The sequence below is a fragment of the Antennarius striatus genome, chromosome 1 (genome assembly GCF_040054535.1).
Source record: "Antennarius striatus isolate MH-2024 chromosome 1, ASM4005453v1, whole genome shotgun sequence".
NCBI classification, from domain to species: domain Eukaryota; kingdom Metazoa; phylum Chordata; class Actinopteri; order Lophiiformes; family Antennariidae; genus Antennarius; species Antennarius striatus.
The window spans coordinates 21,628,097-21,634,690 of record NC_090776.1 but is presented as its reverse complement, the minus strand read 5'-3'; the positions used below and the strand labels follow the sequence as shown (position 1 = coordinate 21,634,690).

The 6,594-nt window shown below is 41.5% G+C and overlaps 1 long non-coding RNA gene across 1 annotated transcript; it reads left to right on the top strand.

Moving 5' to 3' along the window:
• The first annotated feature begins 290 nt into the window (after window positions 1–290).
• Window positions 291–1,699, top strand: LOC137600422 (uncharacterized). The gene is made up of 3 exons (XR_011036935.1): window positions 291–475; window positions 629–1,068; window positions 1,220–1,699. It is a non-coding gene; the product is annotated as an uncharacterized lncRNA (long non-coding RNA).
• Window positions 1,700–6,594: the final 4,895 nt, after the last annotated feature.

The window sequence follows — 6,594 nt, the reverse complement described above, 5'->3', positions numbered from 1 at the left end:
CAATTAAAAGCTTCAAACCTAAATTGTAATCATTTTTTAACGTATGATATGACATGTAAGCAGGGCGGGACCGTAGACTGAGCGCCAGTAGGTAGCACTATCACAGGGCACTACGCCTGTCAATCAGGAAAAGTCTCCCGAATTTTAAGCCTTAATATAAAATCAACGATTGACTTCTATGGAAATTCAAGTCTTGTTCAGTGAACATGAAGGGGGATATTAGCAGTAGAGACCGAAACTGTTTGTTTACACGGGCTATAACCATGTTCTTTTCGGCTGTAAAGTTAAATGATTCCCTATGAGAGGCTTCTTTTTGATCCAGCTCGATCGCCCCCTGCTGGACTTTGGTGAGAATACAGCGTTACTGCACCTCCGTATTGGCTTCATTTTTCAGCCAGAAGCTCCGTCAGCTTCATATACGATCTATGGTCTGAACATGCGGACTCCTGTTTCACGTCTTCTTGTCTGCGTCACTGTAAGTTTGCTGTATTTTTAACATATCCTCCACAAATCTTATTTTACTTTCTGGAATTTTCTTGCATTTCAGCCTTGTTTGCATAATATTGACATTTGAATTCTCAGATTTCTTTCGAGTTTAGTTTGACAACACATTATTGTTTTATTTCAGGAACACTTCTGTGATGCTGCAAGCGGCAGAGGATACATTTCTTGGTGCCTGAAAACTGTCCAATGCCAAGCAAAATTTGCTTGATCAAAAGAAGCTGCAGTAGATAAATAATCCAGACAAGTTGTCTGGCTCACTCATCATTTCTCCAGAGACGAGCAATGAAGCGACTCCTCAGTTTAGAACAGGCAGTTTCTGCATGTTTGCAGTCCGATGCAGTCCGACGCAGCTCTTAGAAACAAAACAGCGGCAAGTGCTGTCATCTTTGTTTGGGTTCACACAAAAGTCGGCAATCGTGTCTTATATCCCCCCAAAAAACCAAAACTTGATTCATTTGAGCACAAAACATCGGGAGCCAGAGGTCCGGGAATCGGGGAAAACCCCCCCCACAAATAATAATAGACTACAATTGCTGTAAAGGAGCCGTCGACCACCTGGTCCAGGTAATTACGCATGACTTATTTATTTCACTTACTGGTATTTATTTACTGTTACTACGTTTGTGCGATATAGCACAATCAAACGTTGAATATTGAATAGTTTTCTATTTATCAAGAGGGATGTTTGAAAATGTATACATGTCATTCATGTCAGGCTTGTGGCCCCTACTCCTGCTGCCGGCAAACGTGCCGCTGGCCCATGTGTCTTTTTTTATCATCTGCTCAATGTCTCCTGCTACAACGCCTTCAGTCTTTTCATCTCTGTATACCCCGGCTGGAACAGCTGTAAGTCCATGAAACGCCACCTTTTTTTGGAACGGCTCAGCACAACGCTTGTCACCCCGGCCATGGAGAACCGAAGAGAATGCCTAGAGCACCGTTTTCAGCGAGCCTGGTCCGTGAAGTCCAGGGCAGGGCCAATCAAGAGAAAGACGGGATAGGGGAGGTGCCACAACCGGTCCCGGCCAAATCACAGAAGGCTTGCACGTTGTGCGCTGATCAGAAGAGAGTGTGGAGCCGGTGCGTAAAATGTGAAGGACATGCCTGAAGAGGCATTAAAAAATCGTCTGTGAGCCCTGTTTTAAGTTCCAGTGAACATTCACTCACACACACACACACACAGAACAAAACATACCATACACTACACAGATATTGTTCTTTTATGTTGTAAAATGTTTGCAATTTAATGAATGTTAAAATGTTTATATGTATAATAAAATAGTTGTATAAAGGTCTCATATTTTTGTTCGTCATGCACCGGACACGTTGCCATGGTACGGCGCATACAATTTTATGACATGATCTGTTTTTGACCATTAACTAAAAACTAATTATGCATTAAAGTTAATATTGTTACCAATTACTAGCATGGTCAAGGTTGTAATATCTTTATCAGAAGTATTTAACGGTATGGTAATTTTTTGAAATACTCCATATTTTGTTTTTCCCATTGGAAGAATAAAAGGGTTGTAATGGCAAATTCCATATAGACATAATAAAAAAACTTAATATCTATGGATAGGGCTGAAGTAATGGAAAAGATCAGATGCATTGAAAGAAAAAAAAACTCACTTTTTTTTTTTTACACTTTTATGAGACGGCAATTTTGTGACCCAACGGGTAAGGTGTATAAGTTAAATCCTCATTGTACCACAAACTAATAATGCATTAAAGTTAATAATTCTACCAATTGTTGGTATGGTCATGGTTGTAATATCTTTATCAGAAGTATTGCAGTCGCTTTACCACAGAGGGAGCTAAGCCAAGAAGCGAAGCTCTCCATTTACTGTTCAATCTTTGTTCCTACCCTCACCTATGGTCATGAGCGATGGGTCATGACCGAAAGAACGAGATCGCGGATACAAGCGGCTGAAATGGGCTTTCTCAGGCGGATAGTTGGTGTCTCCCTTAGAGATAAGGTGAGAAACACTGCTGTTCGCCAGGGGCTCAGAGTAGAGCCGCTGCTCCTTCGCGTGGAAAGGAGTCAGTTGAGGTGGTTTGGACATCTGGTGCGGATGCCTCCGGGACGCCTCCCTAGGGAGGTGTTTCTGGCACGTCCAGCTGGGAGGAGACCTCGGGGCAGACCCAGGACCAGGTGGAGGGATTATATCTCAACACTGGCCTGGGAACGCCTTGGGATCCCCCAGTCAGAGCTGGTGGTAGTGGCCGGGGAAAGGGAAGTTTGGGGCTCCCTGTTGAAGCTGCTGCCCCCGCGACCCAACTACGGATAAGTGGTGGAAGATGGATGGACGGAAATTTATTTATAACACTGTTACACTGGGAGTCTCACCTGATTGGTCACAACTCCACATCGCAGCACTCATCACCATCCACTGTGCTGTCAATCAAACCTCAGCACTCTCTCATGCCAGGGCTACAGACCTCTTGTTTTTTGATCAGAGGTGTACTATCTAGGTTTGGGGATCAGGCCATATCTGCATATAAATGTTTCCCAAGGAATTAACAGTTAAGTGTATGCTCACTCCAATATCCAATCCAATCCATTTTATTTATATCAAGCAGACGGTGAACCCAAGGACATCAACCTCTATATGAGGTGATTCCAAAGGCTCCAACCTTTTGTTCCAATTTTATTCTATGCATCTTTAAATCCAATTCATACCAGAGCAACAAAGATGCATTCTGTTCTTTTGTATAGATAGATACTTCAATAATCCCGGAGGAAATTGCACATATCCACTGCCCAGCCAAACACCAGGAAAAAACAAAACATAACAAGACATACACTACACTAACAGACACATGTAGCATTAACAGTACATATACTAAAAAAATTTGAAATATAAAATAAAAATAAAAACAGTATTAAATTAAATCCATTTAACCGCGTGCTGACCTCACCACCTCCCCCCCCCTGCTCCTCCTGAGAGTCATTGTACCCTCTGATGGCACGGGGCACGAAGGAGGACCTCAGCCTCTCTGTGGAGGCGCTGTGTGACAGCAGTCTGTCGCTGAAGGTGCTCCTCTGCTGGGAGAAGGTGGTGTGCAGGGGGTGGCTGGTGTTGTTCATGATGGCCCTGAATTTAGACATGGTCCTGCTCTCCAGAACTGTCTCTACAGAGTCCAGGCTCAGCCCGACCACTGAGCCCGTTCTGCGGATGAGTCTGTTAAGACGATTTATATCTCTTTTCCTGGCCCCACCACCCCAACACACAATGGCGTATGACAGCACACTGGAGACTATGGACTGATAGAACATGAAAAGGAGCTTAGGACAGATGTTGAAGGAGGCCAGCTTCCTCAGGAAGTACATCCTGCTCTGCCCCTTCTTGTACACACAGTCTGAGTTGAGTGACCAGTCCAGTCTGCTGTCTAGCTGCAGTCCCAGGTATGTCCTAGGATGTCCCCATCTTCCTGCGGGATCTGAGAGAAGCTCTCCAGGAGGTGGGAGTTGAAGACCTCACTAACACAGGGTTCTGCCAGATGTTCCCAACAGACTCTTAAAACTGTATTTTTATTGTATTCTGACTTGTCTTATTGAAATGCTTGTAAAGATGGGCTGGTAACTTACTGACAAATTAATTAATGCTAAAGACACAATAAATGAACCCTGGTAAAAAAAAAACCATAGTGTGGAAACCGTAATTTACATTCTAAATATGCTATTAGAATGTGCAGCTGCATCAAAATCCTGTCCTGTTAACATCATCTCTGCCCTGAATATGTAACTTATACAGCGTAAAAAAACATTCTTCTAATTCCTTGACAAAATGAACAAACTCAGAGACAAACAATTCTAAAAAGTTCTGGTGTATTGATGCTTTAAGTTCAAATGTAATTTAGCTTTTACACAATATCTTAGCAAATTTAGTCAAATTCCTCAAATGACCAGAATGGGAAACATAACAGGAAAAGAAAATGAAAACCAAAATATCAAGACTGCAGTGTTTACCTTTTATGAATAAAGTTGAGGTTGAGAGACTGTCTTTTCCTTGATTGTTGGTGATATGCCTCAACTTCTCTCCGCTATCATCACAAACTGAGTGAATGACAGGAAGGGAAACATGAGGTCAGATATTTCTTTCAAGAACAAAGAAAAACGGTATTAACCGGTTACAATTATTTTATGTTCCGGTATACATTAAAAAGTTTTCGGTTTGGTTTTTGTTCCTGGCAAAATACGAAAAGTTTCCGGTTTTTGTTTTCATTCCATGAACAGTTTCAAAGCCCTGATGATAATACACTTGGGACTCCTTCTTCAGCTCGACGGCATCCCTTACTTCCGGTGTCCACCACCGGGTTCGAAAGTTACTGCCAGGCACCAGAGACCTTGCAACCACAGCTCCAAGCAGCTGCTTTGACAATGAAGGTGGAGAACATGGTCCACTCTTGCTCAATGTCCCCATCCTCCTGCGGGATCTGAGAGAAGCTCTCCAGGAGGTGGGAGTTGAAGACCTCACTAACAGAGGGTTCTGCCAGATGTTCCCAACAGACTCTTAAAACTGTATTTTGTTAAATAAATGTAAAAAATGCAAATACATTTTTTGTCCTTGGTCTGTCTGTTCCGAACATGAACAGTTTGTCAGTAAGTGCTGTCATAGTGTTGTCCATGGGTTTAATCATTACTGAGAAGGGTTGACATTGCTTAAAACTCATAACACAGCAGCCGATTAGATTGGCTTTTGATTGTTCATTCATTCATTCTGAATACCCTCTTCTTCCACTGTCGTGGGTCACAGGCTGCTGGAACCTATCTCAGCCGACTGGGGGCCTGAGTACGGGTACGCTCCGGGCCTGACGCCAGTGCACCACGGAGCCACAAATGGAGGACAAACGCGTGCACACATTCACACCTACAAACAATTTGAGACTAGCCAATTCGCCTGAAGTGCATGTTTTTGGATGTGGAAGGAAGCCCGAGAACCTGAAGAGAACCCACTTTGTTTTTTAATTGTATCCTATCAATTATCACACACACACTAGGAGTACTTTTCTTTTTAAACTTATCTGCGCCTTCTTGCAGGCAGTAAAACATGAGAATTGGGTTCACAAATAACATATTGATAGCTCCTGTAACAGCCTTTAACCTAGCTAATCAACTCAGCTACTAGTTTCTTATTTCGCGATTTGTGCATTTTGTCACGTGATGTTAACATTTTACTTCTGTGTCTTATTTTGAAAAACTCCTTTGAAGAGTGGCACAAGTGACACAAACTGTATATAATTATGTTAGAAGCTTATGGCAACGTTTTTGGAGTTCAAAATCAATTTGATGAGCATGTTTTGGGTTTTTATTTGCAATAAAATACAATTTTTCAACTTCAAAATTTGACTGTCGATTTTGGCCCAATTTGTCAATATTGCAAGTTATCGGGAAATAATATCTATCTCTTCATATAGCTAAAGTTGTGTTGAAGATAAACATACCAAGCATGGGTATATTATATAATTTTTAATGTGGTTTATGGAGACGAATATTAAAGGTACCAAAAAATGGCCAAAATAGGTCAGGGCCCTAAGGGTTAATTCAGTTTTGCAAATATTGAAACACTACTTTAAAATGGAAAACAATCCATGGCTGACAGTTGAGTGCTCAAGCAACATTATAATATTTATATCTGCAAATGATTAATGATGTTAGATTGACAAGACTTGTGAAATATTTTGACCAAACTAACTTAGTAAGTTGTGTTACGCACAAAAAAGGTTTTATATGATGCCAAGTAATAATAATTAACAGTGAAATGATAAATTAATAAATGATACCATATCACCTCTAAATACTATATAGCCTGCCTTCAGTAAGCAAGAATGTATAAAATAGCCTAACTTAAAAAAATAACATAAGAAATTAAAACTAGAACCAAGGCAGTCACGGACTGCAACATCCCATGACTTACCCTGACCTACTTTCAGGGTAGGTCAGGGTACCCTGAAAGTAGTGCATAGCTTTGACCATAGATCAAAGCACTAGCTTTGATCTATGGTCTCACTCACACTGGCCTTCTCCCTCGTCTTTCTATCTTATCCGGTTCCTGAGTGTACAAAAGTTTAAATTTGACTTTGACC